Source organism: Leptidea sinapis, chromosome 5, assembly GCF_905404315.1.
Source record: "Leptidea sinapis chromosome 5, ilLepSina1.1, whole genome shotgun sequence".
Classification (NCBI taxonomy): Eukaryota; Metazoa; Arthropoda; class Insecta; order Lepidoptera; family Pieridae; genus Leptidea; species Leptidea sinapis.
Window position 1 is genome coordinate 15,512,814 of NC_066269.1, and position 22,729 is coordinate 15,535,542.

A 22,729-nucleotide genomic window follows, 5' to 3' on the forward strand; every position below is an offset into this window, starting at 1 on the left:
ATTCTGATAATAGTTCTTAAAGTTATACTATTCTAATTATGACCTAATGACGCCAATGGGCCCCCAACTCAGCATAGTTGTGGTTTCGAAAGAATCCACGCTGGTCTTCAGTGGAAACCCAGAGAGCGCTACTAACACACAGTTCTATCACACAGAGGTCATCATTCAGAAATATATTTTTGTTTTGATTCTTTACTCACTGACTTTGATTTCACATTTCCAATGGCTTTAGACTACATTATTCTCGAATACTTACATATTTTTTTTTCTATTGACAGAACAACGTCTGTCGGGTCCGCTTGTAAATAATATAATGACATGACATGGATCGACATCTAGAATGAGCGTCCAATAAAACAACCATTCCTTTGATATTTTGAGTACGAATTTAGTTTTGAAAGATGGTTTTTATTTATCACCGTGATATGGCTACTGAACTCAAAGGTTACTTATGTGGTAAACCCCTCAACTGTTTACAGCACAAACATTTTAAACCCAAATGATACACATTTGTGTAAAAGTATTTGCTTTATCATTTGTCCTCCTATCCTAAAAAAATACATATTTTTTGCTTGACTGTCTAGGCAATTAAATAATGTGTTTTATATGAAGATTACACTCATGATATCGAACTAATTATTTTCTTTGAGGCAAGATCTTGCCGTTGAATTCCACCTTCGCACGACACCTCACGAATCAGGATATCATCCCCACCATCTGGATGTGTGGCGGTCATCCACAGTGCGGTTTTCAAGGAGCTTTCTTCCACGTACCTACTACAAAGCTGTGGAATGAGCTTCCTTATACAGTGTTTCCGGGACGATACGACATGGGTACTTTCAAAAAAGCGCGTACTCCTTCCTTAAAGGCTGGCAATACTCCTGTGATTCCTCTGGTGTTGCAAGAGAATGTGTGCGGCGATGATCACTTAACACCAGATGACCCGTACGCTTATTTGTCCTCCTTCTCCATAAAAAAAGAAACGTTATACTATAAACAGAAGAAATTAAAAATGTCTTTGGGTGAAATCAACTGATTTAATTACATATTAACGATAATGTTGAACCAAGCTTAGCAGCTTAAAATTTCTCACTAGGCCTGTAATTTCACTATCCACAGAGCGCTGCAAACCGATTACACATTACTACTTCATGGGAAGAAAAAATATCGGCCATGAAGTCCACTAAACCGGAATTCAGTGCACAGAAATCTCCAACTGGTATTATATTGAGAATCTCATATTTTAAATCTAGCAGGTTTTTTCACAATACATATTACATTTTAAGCACAGTTTAGTTAAGTCTCATTTCTAGGAAATAACTTTTCTTCTAGCTTGACCTCCTGTATGCTGCCGTTGCCATATGGCGACGGAATGAGACCACCGTTGAGTACTCTGTTATTTGTTTAGCACACAAGACATTAAACCAAACAGAACCCAATAACCTAGGACCTGCTTCTTAATTGCGTTTAATATACTCGAATTATATACAATGCTATGAAATCGTAATCGACTTTCCACTGCTAAAATAAAACCAGTTTCCACTATTGATACACATATTAACGCTTTTGAATCCCTTTCGCTACGGGGGCGTAGCTCAGATGGTAGAGCGCTCGCTTAGCATGCGAGAGGTACTGGGATCGATACCCGGCGCCTCCAATTTCTTTTTTCTTGTTAATAAATAATAAAACATCAATAAATAATTTTATATTCCGGCTACTGAAAATCAAGAACACGTGCGCCTGCTTGTTGAATTTAAAATGACGTGTAAAAAATTGCACCAGTTGTAAATAATTAAAAATTACAAACTTGGAAAATAACACACAAAATAATTATAATTTTTATTATTTATAATGAGGAAGCTACACGAGTTCCGTACTGATAAAATAACAACATTAAACATTACAACTCTTAGCGTTAAACGAAATACTTAAAGAAAATATAATTAAAACAATGGCAAACAGACAATTTTTCTATTAATATGTTGTGGATGTTTTCAACGGAGTCTTAAATTATTCTTTTACGTAAGACCAAGTTTCATGATTCTAGATAAATAGTCATTTATTCATGTATAGGAAACAAACAGTATTACAATATACAAATATTAACAGAACTTACAACTCACACTTCACCAGTGAAGTTTCCAAAAAAATGTACTACATAGATATATGATAGTTTTTAGGATTGGCCAATTGATAAAACGATAATGTGTTGCTCTGAAATAATAAAAGATTTATTTTATTACTTTATAGTTTTTAATACACTTAAATAATAACATCACAATATTAAAACACATCTTAAACAATAAAAGAAATGACAATAAGGCGCGGTCATACCTCAATATCCACAAAAATTGGTTTCTTAGAGAGTCTATTACAACATAACACAATGATAATACGCCGACGTATTAAATACAGTGTTTAAAAAAAATTTGAACCGAATAGAATTTTATATATAAAATTCTCGTGTCACAATGTTTGTTCCCGTACTCCTCCGAAACGGCTTGACCGATTCTCATGAAATTTTGTGAGCATATTGAGTAGGTCTGAGAATCGGCCAACATCTATTTTTCATACCCCTAAATGTTAAGGGTGGTCCACACGAAATTTTTTTTTTGAATTTTTTTGACATTTTTTTTTAAATTTGTTGGATTATGAGTCAGCATTAAAATATATACAATTTCAAATTTTCACCCATCTACGATCAACAGTTACTTTTGTATCACGATTTTAATATCGGCAATACAACGTTTGCTGGGTCAGCTAGTATTTATATATAATTTGAAATGTCCCAAAAAAAAATTGGAAGTTGCTTCCCACAAAACTTTGTAGTTAAGAATCTCTGAATTGTCAGCGATAGCAACATACTTTTTTTTAGGGAATTTAAAAGAATTTGTATTTTTCTAAAAATTTAAACCGAACAATTATTCAAATTAATATGTATATTTAGAATAAACACATACAAATATTGTACTATTGATTGTAGCGTTTACAATCCTAGTCAGTCCGCGCCTTAGATTTTATTCTTTAAATATGCCAACTCCTTATTAATTAATTTTTATTGTTTCAACTTTCAATTCCAATCTTTTCATATAATCTATTTTACCTATAATCTCCAATCTTATAAACTGTGAAAAAACTTTAAAACACAGATTAGACACAAGTCACTGACATTAATAACACATTCATAAATGCTTTGACAGTCCTTTAGGGAGCGCGGTCAAATTCACATTCAATGTAACTAAGAAAATAGGAATGTAATTTCTTTTTTCTTTACTTTTAGTTAAAGGTAACGATAAAAACCAAAAAAACCTAAAGAATTACATATTAACAAATAACCACTAAGCCATATAAGTTACACAATACTAATACGGTGCCTATTTCTGCCATGAAGCAGTAATGTGTAAACATTACTGTGTTTCAGTCTGAAGGGCGACGTAGCTAGTGAAATTACTGGGCAAATGAGACTTAACATCTTATGTCTTAAGGTGACGAGCGCAGTTGTAATGCTGCTCAGAATTTTTGAGTTTTTCAAAAATCCTGAGCGGCACTGCATTGTAATGGGTAGGTCGTATCAATTTCCATCAGCTGAACGTCCTGCTCGTCTCGTGCTTTATTTTCATAAAAAAAACTATACTCTCCTATTATACAATACTACAATGAAATATTGTTTTTTATTTACGAAGATCGGATCACTGAAAAGAAACGAAAAGTACACTCAATGGATATACATTTAAGATATATATATTATTATAAAGGTGCTATTGTTTTTTGTGTTCTAGGGTCTAATAGCCCTGAATACAGTTTGGAAAACGTTAATGTAATACACCTGTCGTCAACCTTACGATATTTTATTAAGGGTTTCAGACGTTAGTGCTTTTGATTTCTTTGTTGCTTCAGATAATTATAAATTTTGCGGATCGATTTAAGGATGTGGAAATTATGAGTTGGAATTCAAAGGCATTTTATTTGCGTTGAAAGCATTTGAATCTCGAACATCGTATATTCGTTACTTAATCATATACGAGGTATCTCAAATTATTAAGACCACGTAAATCAAACACAATCTTATTTCTCTGCAAGATATTTATTACATATTTTTAAACATTAGCTTGAATTCTAAAAATCAGATAGACTTACTATCTAATGCTATCTGTCGGTAATACCATAGAGTAGGGATGGATACTTAGGTATTATGAGTCGACTATTGGTAGTCAAAGTTAATCTATATATATAAGAGATTTCCGCCGATTTGAAATTTGGTAGAAATATTCATTTCACTGAGCAGAGGTTAGCTAAGATCTTTATATCAGATTATTCGAGTATAAGATCGGATTTTAAGTAATTCCAACATCAAGAATTATTGAACAGAACAACGTCTGTCGGGTCAGCTTGTTAATTAACATAATGATGTTTTACTTGGAGTTCTCATAGAAAAGAAATAAAGAAGAAAAGTTCGATGATTAGGCGGCTTTTTAGGTATTCGCGGTTTTTAGGATACCCTTGTCGTATCGATCTGGAAACACTGCGCAAGGAACATCACATATTTAGATGGTGGGGAAGACATCTTAGTTTGTCGCATGTGGTATTATAATTGAATTCTTACGCAGCAGAAGATACTAGAACAATGTCTTTACGTCAAACGATCGAGTCAAATGTTTCGAGCCGATATTCTGTAGTACCAGATCAAGAACAATAGTAGAGCTTGATATTATATGACCGTATTAATATGTTATTAGTTATTGAATTTAAAAAAAGTGTAACTTAAAGTAACTTTTATAACATTTAACTTTAATTTGCGTAAAACAGAGTAGGGATGGTTACTTGTGTATAACGTAAATCATTGTAAGTTTCCTGTACAATATTGTAATAAATACGCGTTAAAATTGCTAAAAAGACAATTTTATTAACATACAATTATTCGTTTTTGTGTCTATTAAGCCATTTGAATAACCAAAAAAAATATTCTAAATTGCTTAAAATAATCTTGTATATTCACCAGATATTTTTATGCAGAAAATATCAATGGCAAATATTATGTAGTCGCTACCGCGAGAAACGTTTCGAGCAAAGGCTGAAATATAATTGGGGACTTGCTTCCACATCATTTATAAAATATAAATTTTATGAACACGTAAGCCCTTTCAAATAGCCCACTAATTAGCAACATACAATTCTAATTTGTTAGAATTACTTTTTCTACTTCACATCGCAAATGTTTTTGTTGCTATAATGAAATTGTAAATTGTCCAAAGAAAATATTATTTGATGTTATAAATTCGGTCATTTTATAGTTATTTTACAACCATGAAACATAAAAATTCATAATTTAATAAAATTTTATATTAATAATAATTTACTTACAACATGAGTGTCAAAGAGAGCACATGCAATTTCATAATAAATTAAAGATTAAAAAGAATATGAAAAGAGATTGAGTTCCTATCATAGCGATTTATGTCATTACTTATACATACAATAAAAAAACTCGATTTGAGGAATCAAAAAAATAAAAGCGTGTAAATTCCTAACTATAGAAGGCATATTTAAACATTTTGAAATCAAATTGTAACTTCATCATAAATTCAATGAGATTGTTAGTAAATTGTTCGGCGTTGATTCATTCCTTGTTCAGACTATACTATTATCTTCATTAGATAACTTAATAAAAGACATTTAAATTTATTTAAAATACACAAAATGAATACTAGGGCTTGACATCCACATTCTAATGGAGGGTTAGAACGAAGTCAGCCAGTGGGAGGCTCCTTTGCACAGGATATCGGCAAGATTATGGGTATCACAACCTATTTCGGCCGTCAAACAGAATAGCTAGTGAAATTACTGGGCAAATGAGACTTAACATCTTATGTTGAGACAAAGGATGTTAAGTTATGAGAGGAGACGAGTACAGTTTTAGTGCCACTCAGAATTTTTGGATTTTTCAAGAATCCTGAGCGGCACTGCATTGTAATAGGCAGGACGTGTCTTGTCCCTTATTTTCATAAAAAAAGTCTATCAACACTGGCAGATCACCTTAGACATTAATTAGTGAATGAAGACCAAACTAATTGGAACAAGTAAAATGAATTTGCTCTGGCATTTTTATAAATATTAATAATAATAATTAATATATTATAAAGCAAGTATCAAAGGAGTACAATAAACTACAAATCAATATTTAACAGATTACATCATATTGAATTGGGAGATCGAATCACACTCTAAAACCGATAAGTATCTATTCTCGGCCCCTTCTGCCACAATTTTGTGTGATTTATTTGGAATTCCTTTTGTAAACTGCTTCTGTAAGCCTTTCTTAACGTAAGAATGCAATATCAGCATCCATAAAAGGTGTTTTATCCGTGATCAAAAAGCTTGTGGATTAAATGAACGAATATCCTGAGTTAGGATATTTAAGGCGAATTTCTACGCCATTTTTATCACACATTCAAAGGGATTCTTTATTGTAATACAAAAGTAGTGTTATCGTTTAATTTTACTATTATTTAATAGAATACGAGAATATATTATGTTGTTTTTCGAAGTAATCTCCGTTCCTCTCTACACATCGTCGCATTCGATGGAACAACTGAGAAAATCACTGGGCCCATTCTTCCTTAGGGGTCTCTTCTATGGCATTTTCGTACGCTTTCACCGCATCTTCAGGGCTCGTAAAGCGAATATCTCGAATTTAATCTTTAGTTCTTGGGAATAAATAAAAGTCGCAAGGCGCCAGGTCAGGACTCTATGGCGGATGACTCATTATATCGACACCTGCCATAGTCAAATATTCAACAGTCCGTTTTGCGGAGTGCGCTGAAGCATTGTCGTAATGAAGAAGGATCCTGCTTCGAGGGCGCTCCTGTCGAACTTTTTCCAAGACAACAGGCAATCAGCGATTGACATACCAGTCTGCAGTAATTGTCCTTCCATCTTCTAGCACAAGTGTCGGTAAATGACCTTTCCGATCAAAGAATGAGGCAATCAACTTTTTTCCTTGACTTCTTATTACATTACTTTAGAACTGGTTTTATTTATTATATTTACGGTTGTAATAAAATTTTATGTACTTCTAAAACAAAACTAAAATAATTATTCTTTCTCAGTAATAATTTTAGAAATTCATTCCAAAAGACTAAGAATAATCCCTTTACCTTGATCGGCCTTGAAGTGCGAGAACGCTTGTGTATGTTATAAAATGTAACTATGTTATATATTATATGCACAAAATAACTACTTAAATATATTTTACAATAGTTTTTCAAGTAAAGTAATATTTACTTTAACATATATTTATTTCAACATATTCCAAAATATAATAAATAATAAAAAAACAGACAATTAAACTATTCTTAAAACATAAGCAATGACGTGTGTAATAATTATAAATAATTATTATCATTGTCTTCTGTCATTAATCATTATAGTCATTGTTTATAAGAAATGTTTTTGTTGTCTCGACATGAATTTGATTCAGAATAGAGCGAATGAAAAAAGGGACAAAAAAGTCAATTACAACCTTATTAAAACGGAAAATACTCATACCAGACACATGCAATAAATCGCCTCTGCTATAAATAATTCATAAGTAAAACACATTCAGCGCGGTTATGATACTTGTGTCAACAGAAAGATATTAACAATATCGACGTATTGAATTGAGCAACCGATTCACGTCCGTACATATAAGTATCATTTCTTGTGAGATTCAATCTTGTTGCTATATTTGAGTGTGTCATATTCGGACCCTTTTTGCAGGGAACTGCTTTTAGTAAGAATATTATATCTATATACATATTTAAATACTTTTTTGTTACTAACTTGACTACTACATGGTTTTATGTATGCCACAATATAAAATACAAACTCAAAAATTGTCTGAAGTAAAACTCAACCTACGCGTCATCAGGCAGGGTTTTATACAATAGACTGAGTGCTTTCTTCCCGTGCTCTAAGAACATATTATTTCCTGGGAAGTTATCTGTATAGTAAATTATACAAACAAAATAGGAGTTCTATAGATAAGACTAAGCGCAGTATTGTAAAAATGAAATATTCGAATGGTTAAAAGTTAAACTACGATGATACAGTAAATACTTATAAATGTACTAAGCTTAAAATCAATAATTTAATCAATTTGTTATGTTTTTAAAGTGATAACCCTCAATTCTAGGATTAATACACAAATAAAATTTAAGAAACAAAATTTTATGAACGATGCGGGACTCGAACCCACGACCTCTGGCGTTCCGTGCCATTGGTCTAACCAACTGAGCTAATCGTTCGAGTGACATGTCGTTATAAAATCTTGTATACTTTGTTCAACTCTCGCATCGTTCATAAAATTTTGTTTTTAAAATTTTATTTGTCAATTATTTAAATAATGCGCGCGAATTCCATTTATTTTATTTTTTATTAATGTAGGGGAAAGAGGCTGGGAAACCTGGACTTGTAAAATTAAAGATACTAACTTTGTACCAATTTATACTTTCTAACAGATATTATATAACAACTATGTAACTAATATGGTACCCAATAAATTATCTTACCTTATATTGGACTGATTTGAATCACAAATCACGTGGCGTATAAAAAAAAGACTTGGATGGTCACACATTACATCCAGAACCACACAATAGTGCAATCATATTGGTAAGTGTGTTGGATTAAGGAACACAATCAGTTATATGGGTCCGACAGCAGATCGGGGATTGATCCAATTTGATTTCCATGTACGTTGACCACAGGCGTGTTGTGTATTTGTCTAACGTAAACCATTAAGCGTCTGTGAAACCCAATATCGATTATCGATTAGCAGATTGTATTCAGATTCCTTACGTTATTTAACTGGTAAGCTTATAACAAACTAGCTGACCCGAAAGACGTTGTTCTGTACGTAATAAATAAAATACTGGTTTTTATGAATTTGTGAACAATATTTCATAACATCAACAATTATTTCGTAAAATATACTCCTGTTTTTATAATGAAATTGTTTCACAACAGAGCTTTGACAGCTGTGCTTCAATAAATATCTCAAGTTGGACTAAACTGCACTCCATGAAGTTATCCTCATTAAACGTTAATTGGCTTATGAGTTCACTGGATACAAACATCACGAAACTGGATTTATATATATTAAGGTATTGAATAAAAAGTAGGTGCGGAAAGAGTCTATAAAGAAAAATACTACAGTAAATGTAGTCTACTTACGGGACTTAGAAGATAAAATAGAATCATGATGTCCTTACGAAAAGTAAATAGAGATATTATCGGCAAGGAAAGTGCGTAAACCTTGATAAATTGGATGTCCTTCAAAAGGACGGAATTAGATTGTTATAGAAATTTGCTTTCAAATTGAATACCAGGTCACTCAGAAAGTTTTTATGTATGGAGCCCTGGCTAATACTACGATAATTCGAATTTTAAAAAACCCTTCATATTGTTTTGAGCGCTAAATTGAATTGTCGTGTCTTCGGATTGGATCTTCGTCGGGAACATTTTCGTGCGATGATTTCTTATGATTTCAAATGTGGCCTTAAACCATCAGTCAGACTTAAAATGGCGTAAAGTAGATGGTTGCTTTAGAAGAGACGTCATCCATAAATGCCATTACCAAATGGCAAAGGCCATAAAGAATTTAAGTGCGGTAGTCTATTGTTGGGGGATGAAGAATGTAATGGTTGTTCTTCGAAGGCTTCCAAGGAAAATGTGCTAGTAGTGAAAAAATTAAGTCAAAAAAATAAACTAATTAGCAACGAAAAAGTTCAGTATATTTTGCAGATTGGATCGGGAAGCGTTCGTAAGATTTTACACTAGCATCTTCGCGTAAGAAGATACTATACTGGCGCTGGGTGACACAAAGCCTCACCGAAACTCAGAAGCTGGCCCTTGTGGAATGGTGCCGATAAATTTTGTGTAAAACGCCTCCGTATGAGACTTATCATTATATTCCTTCTCCTTGGGTCGTTTTCTTCATTGTTTAGAGTGACCGCCACAAATTATTTTCTGGACGATCGCTTTCCATTTGTTACGGTCTTCAGCAAATGTGTATAGCTTCGTGGACGTGTTTACTGGCGGTGTCGCAGATCTGGTCGCTCCAATGCATCAGACTCCTGCCTCTTGATCGTTATTATATCATTAAATAACATTCTAAAACAGAAGACTGATTGTCGTTCAGAAATCGAATCATTAGCAAGTATTTGTTACCTCGCAACTGTTCGGCATTCATCATGCTTGACATCTGACGTCAGATTGGCGATTTATCCGCACAAAACGACCATAGACAATATTCGACTAAAACTCTGATTCAATAATGGTCCTTCGATACTTACAGGATACATTTTTACTACAGTATATTATGGTTATTTGCGCCTCATTTTTGGTATTTTTGAAGACTACCGGCCCAATGTGTCAGTAAATACTATGTTCCTATACTAGTTTGTCTTTAGCACGACATGAAGGATGCCATAAGTGTCGAGATAAGTTGCTATACTTAGTGTTTTTTACTATGCACCTATATGGACTATTATTGTTTTTATGGAAGAGGATGACAAACGAGCTTACTATTCGACTGATGTAAAATAATCAACGGCTATTTCATTCTCCTGCAACACCAGAGAATTCTCAGGAGTGTTGCCTCTACGAAGTACACGCACTCTTTTGAAGATAACCGTTTAGTACCGTCCTGACAACACAGCGCATGGAAGCTGAAATCGGCTAAATAGTAAAGCCGAGAAATGAACTAACTCGCATTTTAAATGTTAGTAAGGATACTGTTGCAGATAATATTTCTGAGATATATATACGATGGAGCAAGGCTGGTCACATGGTCAGGATCTTCGTGGTTATCCATGGTAAGAACAAACTAATACATAGCATAACACTTACGATGACAATCACATGGTACTAGACTCGACATACAGAGAATGAAGGAAGAATTTGCCATGTGACTATTAAAGCTAGCACCTATAATGAAGTAGATCCTAAGCTCGTTAATCGATGTCCTATTTAAAATGAAAAGAGTACAAAGTAAGTCTTATATCTCTAATAAAAATTTATGGGATGTCCTTAATTTAACAGACTTGAACTTCTAAAGATTCAATTGCTTCGTTGGCGTTTTACAAGTTAATCAAGAGTCGTCGGGAAACTGATGAAAAATGTATTTTTAAATATTAAAACTTCGAAACCATCAACCCTTATTTGAAATTGAACGGTAATTACGTATCAAAATTTATTGGCAATTTGTCTTTATATTTCATTTGCCTTATATTTATGTTAACGCAATTCAACTTTAACGTAAAATCTACTATTTCAAGTAATTTTCAAAGTATTCAAAGTTAGTAAATAATATAGATGTTTCCATACAATAATTAATTAAGATAATAAGATAATTATTGCGATTGTAGCTGATCTTAGGATTTCGGCTAATGAATATTGATTTCATACTCATTTGATCAAATAGCCTACAGTGTTTTAGTTCATTTAATCATATCAACAACGTTAGTTTTAACCACAGCATACGTTAAAGAGATTTTTTTAAGCTTTTCTGTGGTCTTAGCAACATAATTCTATGCAATAGACCTTTGGCTATGATTACTATTTAGAAAAATGACTACATCTGAAATCAGATACTGTTCAAAATAACATTGTGTAGAGAACCAACTGTAGTCAATATTATTTCTATCATGATGTTGCAACTTTATAAGTATTGTTTAGTGCTAATATTTTCATAATCATTTTGAATCTATTTTATATTTAACATTGCACCACATTCAATTTATTCATTTTGTGGGCTTTACCAGTTTATCTTTTCTTGCTTCTTACAGTTACGACGTTTCTTTGCACAGAATGGAGGTACCACAGTGGCGCCTTTTTCAGCCGTTAAGCAGTACTGTGCAAGCATTATTTGTGTTTTGGTTAGAAGGGCATAATGAGACTTAGCATAATATTATGTCTTAATGTGACGCGCGGAATAATTACATCGATCAGAATTTTGAGCTACTTCACTACAATTATGAGCAGTATAATCACTATTTTCACTTCTTAAGAAAAAAATGTAAATGATATTAATTAAGGCAAAATCAATATTATTATGTAGTTTAATATAGACATAGGAAGGAAAAAAGAGAAAGAGAGTTCTAATTTGATTTGTGTGGCATTGTTTGGCAAACCGCGTGGAGTTGTTTACAATGTGTCCTCCCCCCTACGAAAACAAGTGTGTGATATCTAGTTTATACTATAACTGATTGTGTTCACGTTATGACTTTGATTTACACGATACAGATATGTTTAATTATTATTTGGTGCCTGAAAAAATATAACTTCAGAAATCTATTATTATTGATTTATTTAAAATTGAAAGGATAATGAAGGAAAAAATCAATAAATGATATCAAAGAAGTAATTATTATTGTATGCTGTATAGTTTTATACTTAGATAATTTATACGTCTAGATAGATTATGACAGCTGTGAAAACGTCGAAAAAAATTTACTTTAGGACTAACCTCTATTTTAAGCAATTCACGCACACTAAAACTCAAACTGTCATACAAATCGCGAGTGTAAGACGTAGCTTGGCACACCCAGTAAAGTATTATTCCTGTCCTGTTATTATCGGCTGTCTAACAGCAAGACACTCTATCTAAAATTATCTAAGGTTTTATATTAATTCAAAAGACATTTAAATTTATAACAAAAGTCAAAATGATTAGGTATCTTGTTACAATTACTTGTATCTAGATTTAAATTTTGGTCGTCGTACAAAAACAGGTATTTAGACAAAAAACATTCTTCGGCTATACAATTGTAAGACCGTTAATACGAGTACTATATGGCTATATGATCTGGTGCATAAAATCACATGAATCATCCAAGAAAAGTATGTCTTTTTACTCTGCTCTTTTTCTTTTTTACTCTGATAGAAAAAGTCTATCGATGCATTAAAGAATCTGATTTTGTAATTTATAGGAACTTTAATTATAATCCAATTGCAGAACTAATAAAAGCAACTATTTTCATAATAAAGTATTAATCAACAGTAGAAATAAATACAATAATTTTTCAAGTTTTTTCTATTAAAAATTTTACAACAAAAAAAAATATCAACCGTCTTCAAAAACACTTTTCCAAAACTATACATATATTATGCACTACATACCATAAAAATAATTGCGTATTTTTAACCAATCTAATTAATTATTGTAATTCTAGTCTCAATAACTTAACGCTCCTGTGATTCCTCTGGTGTTGCAAGAGATTGTGGGCGGCGGTGATCACTTAACAACAGGTGACCCGTACGCTCGTCTGCCCTCCTATTCCATAAAAAAAAAGTTACAGACAGAAATTCCGCCACAGCTCGCACCCTTACTGTAAGTCGTTAAGGAGTCCTATTGATCCTCATATTCAACTACGACAATTAATTGACCATAACTATGTTATGGTAGATGACTTAAATATCCGAATAGCATAAAAAAGATTGGGCCGAGTATCGTTATTTTGCTCCTAAGAATTGAAGAGTTCCATTACTTTGTCATTGATCCCGTTATCAGAACCTAACCAAACTCTCACCGAACTATCTTTGAAGTATATCATTTTCAATAAAAAAAGAATCATCGAAATCGGTTGGCGCGATATTGAGTTATTCGTAAATTTATCATCCACTTTGCTGTACGTATGTATAGCAAACTTAACTTTTATGTTTTTCTCATGGATGCCATTGTCAGATCTGGAAGTATTGTATATTGTGATTGTCAGAAGCTCCAGCTTTCAAATAAAAAAAGATTTATCAAAATCGGTTCACCCAGTCGAAAATTTTGAGGTAACAAACATAAAAAAAAACGAAACGACGAATTGAGAACCTCTTCCGTTTTTAAAGTCGGTTAAAAACAACAATATTCACCAGAAATAGGCCAGGAAACAATGACCAAAGACTAGAGAGAAACACTTTAGGGTGAGTTCAAGAGTGGCTAACTTTGTAGCCTTTTGCTTTCGAAGGTAATCGTTGTTTAGAATCTGGGCACCTATTACGAAAATCGAAATACGTAGTTTCGGTCCGAAACGAAAGAACGACGAACTTCGATTTAAATCCTATTACCAAAGTACTTCGGATCCGTATAGTGCGGACGTAATTCGTTTCGGAACTATAGACATAAAAAAAGTGTACAAAGATGATATGAATGTACATACTTATATTACCGGTAAATCGTGCCAAAAACGATAACAAATTAGAAATTTACAAATAAGTTTTTCGTTATGTTAACATGTATTTAAATAATGGAATTGCTTTATATTCCGTTTAAGTTATCTATTTAAAAAATAATCCTATTTTACTGCAAGAATTTATGCTAAATTAAATTAAGAAATAACTAATAATAGTTAAATTTAATTTGACGTATCATGTCATCTACTGCATTATATTTTTATTTAGTCTGTGGTAGTTTAACATACTTTCGCGGTTTTTTAGTTTAAATTTTTTCAGAAGTAAAGTGAAAGTTATATGCAAGTAAGTATTATTTAGAATAGAATAGAATAGAAACATTTATAGTGGCTTTATTAGTATAATCTCTTCACAAAGTTTTTCAAATAAAGTATGATTATGGCGATAATTCATAACAATTTAGGGAATCAACCATCGGGAATTTGTTTATTTAATAAATATTGCCGGAGTCGACGTCGCTCTCTTGCTCTTTCAAGGTTTTCTTCGTACAAGAAGACCTCTTCGTACATTAAAAAACGTGCCATTTTATAATAAAATAAATATGTTTTATCTAAAACGAAACATATAAGTCTGTCGTTAAAAGTGACGTTGTTGTTACGACCATAACAATGTCAAACAACGAAAACGTATGTGTCGAGTGAATTTAGGAATAAGCTAAACGAAAGACAAAATGTCTAATCTCGAACTTCGTTTCGATCTTCGGATTCGAAACACTTTCGTAATAGAAAAATGTACGATCCGTCAACCGAAACTTCGTATTTCGATTTTCGTAATAGGGCTCCTGTGCCAGTGTCTTTATGTTAAATGTTTTCAGTATACATCTCACGTAATAAATAAAAAAGATTTCAATGCATTTTGTATAGTAAATAATAAATTAAATAAAAAAAATGCTGGTTTGTACCTGAAAACCAGGATATAGATTAATAAGAGAATTTCAAACGATTACAATTATTGGGTTTTTAATTTTTTTCATGCTTTTGAAGGTGTTTTAGCTATCAGTGCGGCAGAAGCTATAAATACTAATTGATTCAATAATGTGAACTTTTTGCAAATACAAAGTCTTACGTATAATGGCTAATTATAAAGACCTACGTAAACAAACGTTTATGATAACTCGGTGGGATAACTCATTGTTTTCACATATAAATATATTTATTATTTGATACCAAAAAAAACTTACAAATTCAGAATTCTATTAAATATTTATGTATTTAATCTTTTTCATCTCAGCCTATTGTTACAAAACACTCGACGGTTGCTCTTGAAATGCTTATTTCTAACCGACTTCAAAAAAGGAGGAGGTTCTCAATTCCTCGGTATGTTTTTATTAGTCGGTGCCAGCCAAGGTAGGTTTGTAACTATATAGTTGTAGGTGAGATGTGCTTGAGTCGCACGCGCGACGTGTGGAGGTGAGAGGCGAGATCGAGGCCGAGGCGGGAGGACACCGATTCGAAAAATAACAATAATCATTACTAGAATTAGATTAATTAATTAGATTGTATAAAAATACGCGATTATTTTCATACTTTTTAGTGCACATTTTATCTATTGCTTTGGAATAGTGTTTTTGAAGTCGGTTGTTGTTTTGGTAATTTTTTTATATACAATTTCAGTAAAATATCTACTAAGCAGTATAATAGCCCATTAATAATGAATACATAAGTTAACTAAAAACGATGTTCCTTCTAAGCATTATTTTTTCGTTAGGAACGAAACATGACGAGTTTCTCGTAGCAGTGTAGCGACACGGTGTGGATTTGTTGGCCATAAACGAGACCTGGCTGCGCGCGGGGGAGGAGGGGCGCGCGCCAGCACCAGCTGGCTACAGACTGCTTCATGTTCCGCGCCCGCCTGCCGTTCGCTCGCGCGGGGGAGGAGTTGGGTTTTTTATAAAAAAAAATATAGGAGTACAGGTTTTGTTACCGCCTCAAACATGTATAGTAGAACAAATGTGGGTCAAACTTAAATTGCGAGGAAAAACATGTGTCCTAGGTACAGCATATCGGCCACCATGGTTGGATGTCGATTTATTTCTAAATACACTCACAGAAGCTGTTGGCTCATTTGTATGGTGTGAGCATTTAATTATATTAGGCAATTTTAATATCGATGGCTTAAACAAAACCAGTTTAAGTTATAAAAAGTTTGAAAACTTTATAACAGCGTTTGGTTTAGTGCAACATGTAACGCAACCAACACATTTTACGTCACATTCAGAATCCCTTCTAGATTTAGTCTGTACAAATAAAACGCTTAGTTTAGAGAGTATAGGGGTAGACTACATAGAGTCACTAAGTAGTCACGCATTTATAACGTGTACATTAAATATACCAAAAAATAAAACACAACCTAAACATATTGTATGCAGACCTATTAAAGACATTGATTCAATTAATTTCATTTATTCGCTGAACAATATTATCTGGAAAAAATTATTATTATTAACTAATGTAAATGAAATTGTATCTTTGCTGACATATTATATTATAAATTTGTTCGATTTTTACGCGCCAAAAAAAATATACATATTAAAGAAGCCCAATATCCAAGGATTACTTATAACATTAAATTAATAATGAAACGTCGTGATGATGCACAAAAATTAGCAAAACAAACAAAACTTGAGTCACATATACAATTCTATAAGGAATTAAAACGGTATGTTCCTCAGGCTTTGCATAGGGAAAAGCAAGTGTATTTCAATACGTACATTAACTCTAATATTAATAATCCTCAAAAAATGTGGAAACACATAAAACATAATATTCGCATAAAATCAAAAGAACACAACCCATTACCGCCCCACTTAAATGATCCAAATAAAATTAATTCTCACTTTTTGAATATCCCTGGAACTAATCTAGTAACATTATCAACCCTTACGTATTTTGAGTTTCACCGTTTCGGTAACTCTACTTTTGACTTTATGACTGTTGACGAAAATTCTACTCTTATGGCTATAAAAGAGCTCAAGTCGAACGCTATTGGTATTGATGACATTTCCCTAGACATGCTGCTCCTCACGCTATCACAGACTTTAACCATACTAACACACATTATTAACACTTCTTTCAAAACTAATACTTTTTCCGACCTTTGGCGACATGCCTTGATTCGTCCTCTGCCAAAAAATGACCTACCACGCAATTTTTCCGACCTAAGACCAATTAGTATACTTCCCTGTCCTTCAAAAATTATAGAAAAAATTGTGCATAAGCAATTGATGAGTTACTTAGAAGCTCAAAATATACTACCGGATCACCAATCCGGTTTCAGAAAACAGCGAAGCACAACTACGGCCCTCATTGACGTAGTAGATAATATTTTGGCAGCGCAAGAGGAGAAAAAAGTAACAATTTTAATACTTCTTGATTTTTCACGTGCTTTTGAAACTTTAAATATAAATCTCCTACTTTCCAAGCTAGCGTACTATGGTTTTAGTGAAAATAGTATTAAGTGGTTTGAAAGCTATCTCACTAATAGAACACAGACGGTCTCAGTGATAGATGAGCAGGGTAACACAAAATTTTCAGAACGTGACACTATAACGAGGGGAGTTCCTCAGGGCTCTATTTTAGGGCCCCTTATTTTTATTATATATATTGCAGACATAATTAAAAAAACTAAGCACTGCAATTATCAAATCTACGCTGATGATATACAGCTATATTTTTCTTTTTCGCCACACGAAACCCAACAGGCAATAGATATTATAAATGCTGATCTTCATGAAATATTCATGTGGTCTGAAAAAAACTCACTAATTTTAAACCCGAATAAAACAAAATTTATGATCTTCGGCAATTGTAACGGCTTAGAGTTAATTAATGAATTCAATGTAAGACTACTCATTAATGATAAGGATATCGAACGCGTACAAGAAGTTCGCAATCTTGGGTTGATAATGGATGAATCCTTAAGATTTGAGAAGCATATAAATAAAGTCATTTCCAACAGTTTTTATAGATTAAAAGTTTTGTACCAAATTAGACCATTTATAACCACAGAATTGCGCATACGTCTTTGTGAGGCTCTTGTTCTATCCAAGTTTAACTATACCGATACAGTGTATGGTCCGAGGCTGCTTGGCAGAACAAGAAAGTTAATACAAACAGTACAAAATGCATGTGCTCGTTTTTGCTGGGACATACCGGCCCGACAACACATTTCTCCATACCTCAAAGAAGCAAATATTTTAAATATGGATGCTCGTAGACGACTTCATTTAGCCACGCTTCTTTTTGGTATAATTAAGACAAAAACGCCAAAATATTTATATAGTAAATTGGAATGGCTAGGTCAGCGCAGCCAGTTAAATTTTGAAACAAGGTTCGCATTCAATGTCCTGTCAGTCCCACTCCATCATTCCGCCTCTTTTAGAGGAAGTTTTAGGTACAGTGCCACCAAGTGCTGGAATGATATACCACCACCGTTTCGCAATCTGAAGACTGTTGGAACTTTCCAGAAAAAAGTTAAAAATCTCATCCTTACGTTTATTTAAATTATTAAGTATCTGCTTACAAATTATGTGCATAAGTCCTACATTATAAGATTTATCTTATTAATAATACATAATGGGATCGAAGTTTTAGTTTGTTTCTGCAAATATTTCTAAAATTGGTGTTATTTTAATATTTATGTATGTATGTATATTTATGTAATATTCTGAACAAGTAGAAGCTAATTTCAAATTATCATCTTTAAAAATAATATGATGGAACCTTTAATAAAACTAAATTTATTTTTTAACATTAATAGTTACTCAATGGGTCACCTGGGGGCTGCTGAAAATCAGCGCTGTGTTGGTATTATTCCAATGCAGCATGACGCTGAGTCAGTTCCTTTTGATAACAATAACTGCTACACAGTACTTTTAAATTAAGATAATCACTATAATATTATGCATACATTTGTTTCATTTTTTTTTATCATTTGTATATTTTTATGCTAAGTATAAGTTTTTAATTATTATTTTTTTACCTCTAAGTCTTTCTTAGTTGTATTATTCTGTGTGGTTTGTGTTTGTTATTAATAAAGTTTTCATTCATTCATTCATTCATTCATTCATTCATTTTATATATATATATATTATCTAATCAAATCTCCAGTCTCTGTCTGTAGTTAGATTTTTTTGTAAAATTTTGTGATTTGTAATTTAACTTAAAATCTCAGTACAAATAGAAACCTATTTGAAATTTGTCATATACAGCGGCGATATTATATAGTAATGATTTCTATAATAATTATGAAAAAAAAAACCACTCATAAAGAAATATATTTTTCAATAATAATATGTACATCTCGGTTGCCTTCAACTTTAAATTAAATAATTAATTTGCTACGAAGCAAGTACTACGATGTTCCTTTATACAAACACTTTATACTTTTTACACTTTATTAATTTTCAACTTATTTATCTACGAAACACAAAGCTCTTCAAGTCTTTTTGTACTTAAACTTAAGTTGTTTATTTTAACAATCGAGAGTTATTTAATCTGATCGTAGTACGATGAATGTTATCGTTATTATTTTCCTAAATAATAATTTGAACTAATATTTATCATAATAATACTGTTTAATTAAGCCAGATTTCAATTCTAAAGCCTTAAATTATTAAAATGCTGGAAATATCTTGATATACATTTCAAAACTGATTTCAAGGTGGCCGAACTCTATAGATTTATATCGGTAGGTTTCATTCACGAAATTCAAAAGTTATGAATTACATTCATCAATATAATGCTAAGAAATGGAATCTTATTCCAATAGGTATGGTGAATAGAATCTTTGGAAATTTTAAGCCATATTGGTGACGGGTACGCAATAGGGGATGTCACTTCGAGCAACAACTTAAATGGGGCTAAATTACAAACCAATTTAATATTTAACTTATTATAAATTGTTAAGTGTTATTAATGTACACAAATTAAATTTGAAAACAAAATTTATGAACGATGCGGGACGGGATGTAGATGAAACCATAACCTGAGAGTTGAACAAGACATATTAAGATTTATGCACGTGATGTCACTCGAACGGTTGGCTGAGTGGAAGAACGCACGCACGAAACGCGAGAGGTCGCGGTTTCGTGTCCCGCATCGTTCGTAAATTTAATTTGTGTAATTAATCCCATAAGTGAGTGGTATCACTTAAAAAAATAGCAAATTGTAAATAGTACATTAATACTTCTAAAAAACTATTCTAAATTTATTTTATAATTTTTAATATTTACATTGGGTACTGTTTTCGATTCAATTTTAAAACGAATTTCTGCCTGCTTCCTTAGTAATATTATTTTTTTCAAATAATGCCTGTTAATTTTTTTAGTTCAATTTAGATTTTTTTGTGTTCTAATCAATGTGTAAGTTAATAAGAAAAATCCAAAAACCCTTTGAAAGTAACAAAAAATCTAGCTTTTTGAACCCGCCACTTGGGCATTGCACGACGTATCTAATATTTAGGCATTACAATAAGTTCCTACAGACGCAAATAGGTATTTGATGGTACTATCAACTTGATTTTTTCACGCTTCACTGATCAAAAGAGTCTTTACTGATGGACAAATGTACATCAAAGTAATAAAAAATGACATAAAACTATTTTTCAACTTAGGTCCATATTCTGACAATATACGTCTACTTATAAATCAAATGAAAATCACTTTATTCATGTAGGTCACTGTAGGTTAAATGACACTTATAAATGTCAATGTTTTTCTTATTGAATCTACTGCTACTTCGTAAAGGATTTGGCTAATGAGAAGAAGTACCAAGAAACTCATTGCCACTCCTTTAAATCAGGATTTCATTTTCATCGTTTTACAATCTGTAAAGTGATGCAACAAACATACTCAAATATCAAATAGTCAATGCCTTACAAGAGTATGTTGAAAAAGTAAATAAATATAAATTAATACCTTAAAACAAGAGTTATTGAGTACAGTAGATGCATCAATCCCCACACACCGTAAATAAATAAAGAAGGTATTTTGCGACCATTTTATTGGCAATTATAAAAAACATAATATCATTAATTTTAAAACCATGAAGCAGAGTTTCTGGCTACAGTATCATCCTGCCACCACAAGTAGCGGCCGTTCACGAGTATGACGCATGGGCCAGTATAAATATCTTTATTCCAAGAAGTAACAAAAAATCCAGATTGTAACTAGCAGTAAAGTACGTATATGCGTTGGAAAGCTTTTGCCCAATAAATAACAAATGTCGTCCACATACATGCTAGACCGGATTGATGGCTTACTTCGGGCAGGAGGAAATGAACCTTAAAAAAGGAATCACCTCTGCTCGTAGTGACCACGGCTTGATTTATTGTCCACACTCATTTACCAAGCCTTGAAAATGCAACTGTTAGGGGAAAATGTTTCGGTTTTTGTTCACATAGGTCTGAACATACATTACACTGTCTTTCATTAGGCTAAATTGTGTTAATTAAACCAAATAGTTGCGTAAAAGCATTGCTAGGTCTTTATCTATTGAAAAGGAATCTCATATATACCCTTTTCCTCTTTAAATAATTGTTATGATCGGTCAAGTAGTTTGCGAATTTTATTATTTTCTACAAATATATAATATAATGTTCAAATTTTTTCTTTATATAAAATTTTAATGTTATAATATAGATAGTATAGACAATGGAACGGGGACTGAAACTAAATATAACTAATGCATCTATGTATTATTGATTGATTGTATGACTAATGTGTATGTATGTTTGAAACGAGAGTTCTGAAAGTTATTTAACGCATTGTTTTCAATGTAAAAAATTGACATCCGTAACTTTGTGTTAGATTTCGCTTCAAAATGCTCACAATACGTTATGGTAATCTCAGAAAGACCACATTAGACCAGTGCTGAAGCCTTTAAAAATGATAAAAAGTACAAAAAAATAATGTTAGGTTTAAGGGTAAAAAACTGCTTAACTCCATTTCCGGTGAAACTACCTCCTATGGAAAGGAGTTAAGTAGCAAACTTGTAGGTAGTAAAAAGATCATCTACAACATTTGCTACTACCCACCGACACCTATAGGTAAGGTTGTTTTTTTTTAAATATAACCTCAATAAAACCTCATATAAAAAATTCAAACCAAGTTGATAGTTTTATATTTTTACCTATTTCAAAAAAAATCCACAAAATTTTCCTTTTTACAATAATTAAGATAGAGATTTCAACGACCAAAAAGCTCATATTTTGATGTGAATTTTTTTTATTTAAAATTAGGAAAAAGAACTTTTCGATATTTAAGTCAAAATGAGGTGAAAAAATAAATATTCAAATAAAAATAATACAGTGTGGTTGGGATATAAAAATTTCCAAATTTTGTGGATTTTTTATTTGTAAGAGATAAAAATAAAAAACCAAAAAGGACATGAAAAAGGGTTATAAAGGCTGACAACTTAAAATTTTACTAACTAGATTTTATCGAATACATGATAAAGTTTTAGGTTACGAAATATCACAATGATAAAAGGATGTAATGAATCCTTTATTA

General features: G+C 32.1%; 1 non-coding gene across 1 annotated transcript; it reads left to right on the forward strand.

The window, feature by feature from the left end:
* The first annotated feature begins 1,584 nt into the window (after nt 1-1,584).
* On the forward strand, nt 1,585-1,657 carry Trnaa-agc (transfer RNA alanine (anticodon AGC)). Its single transcript has one exon. It is a non-coding gene; the product is annotated as a tRNA-Ala (tRNA).
* The last annotated feature ends 21,072 nt before the right edge of the window (nt 1,658-22,729 follow it).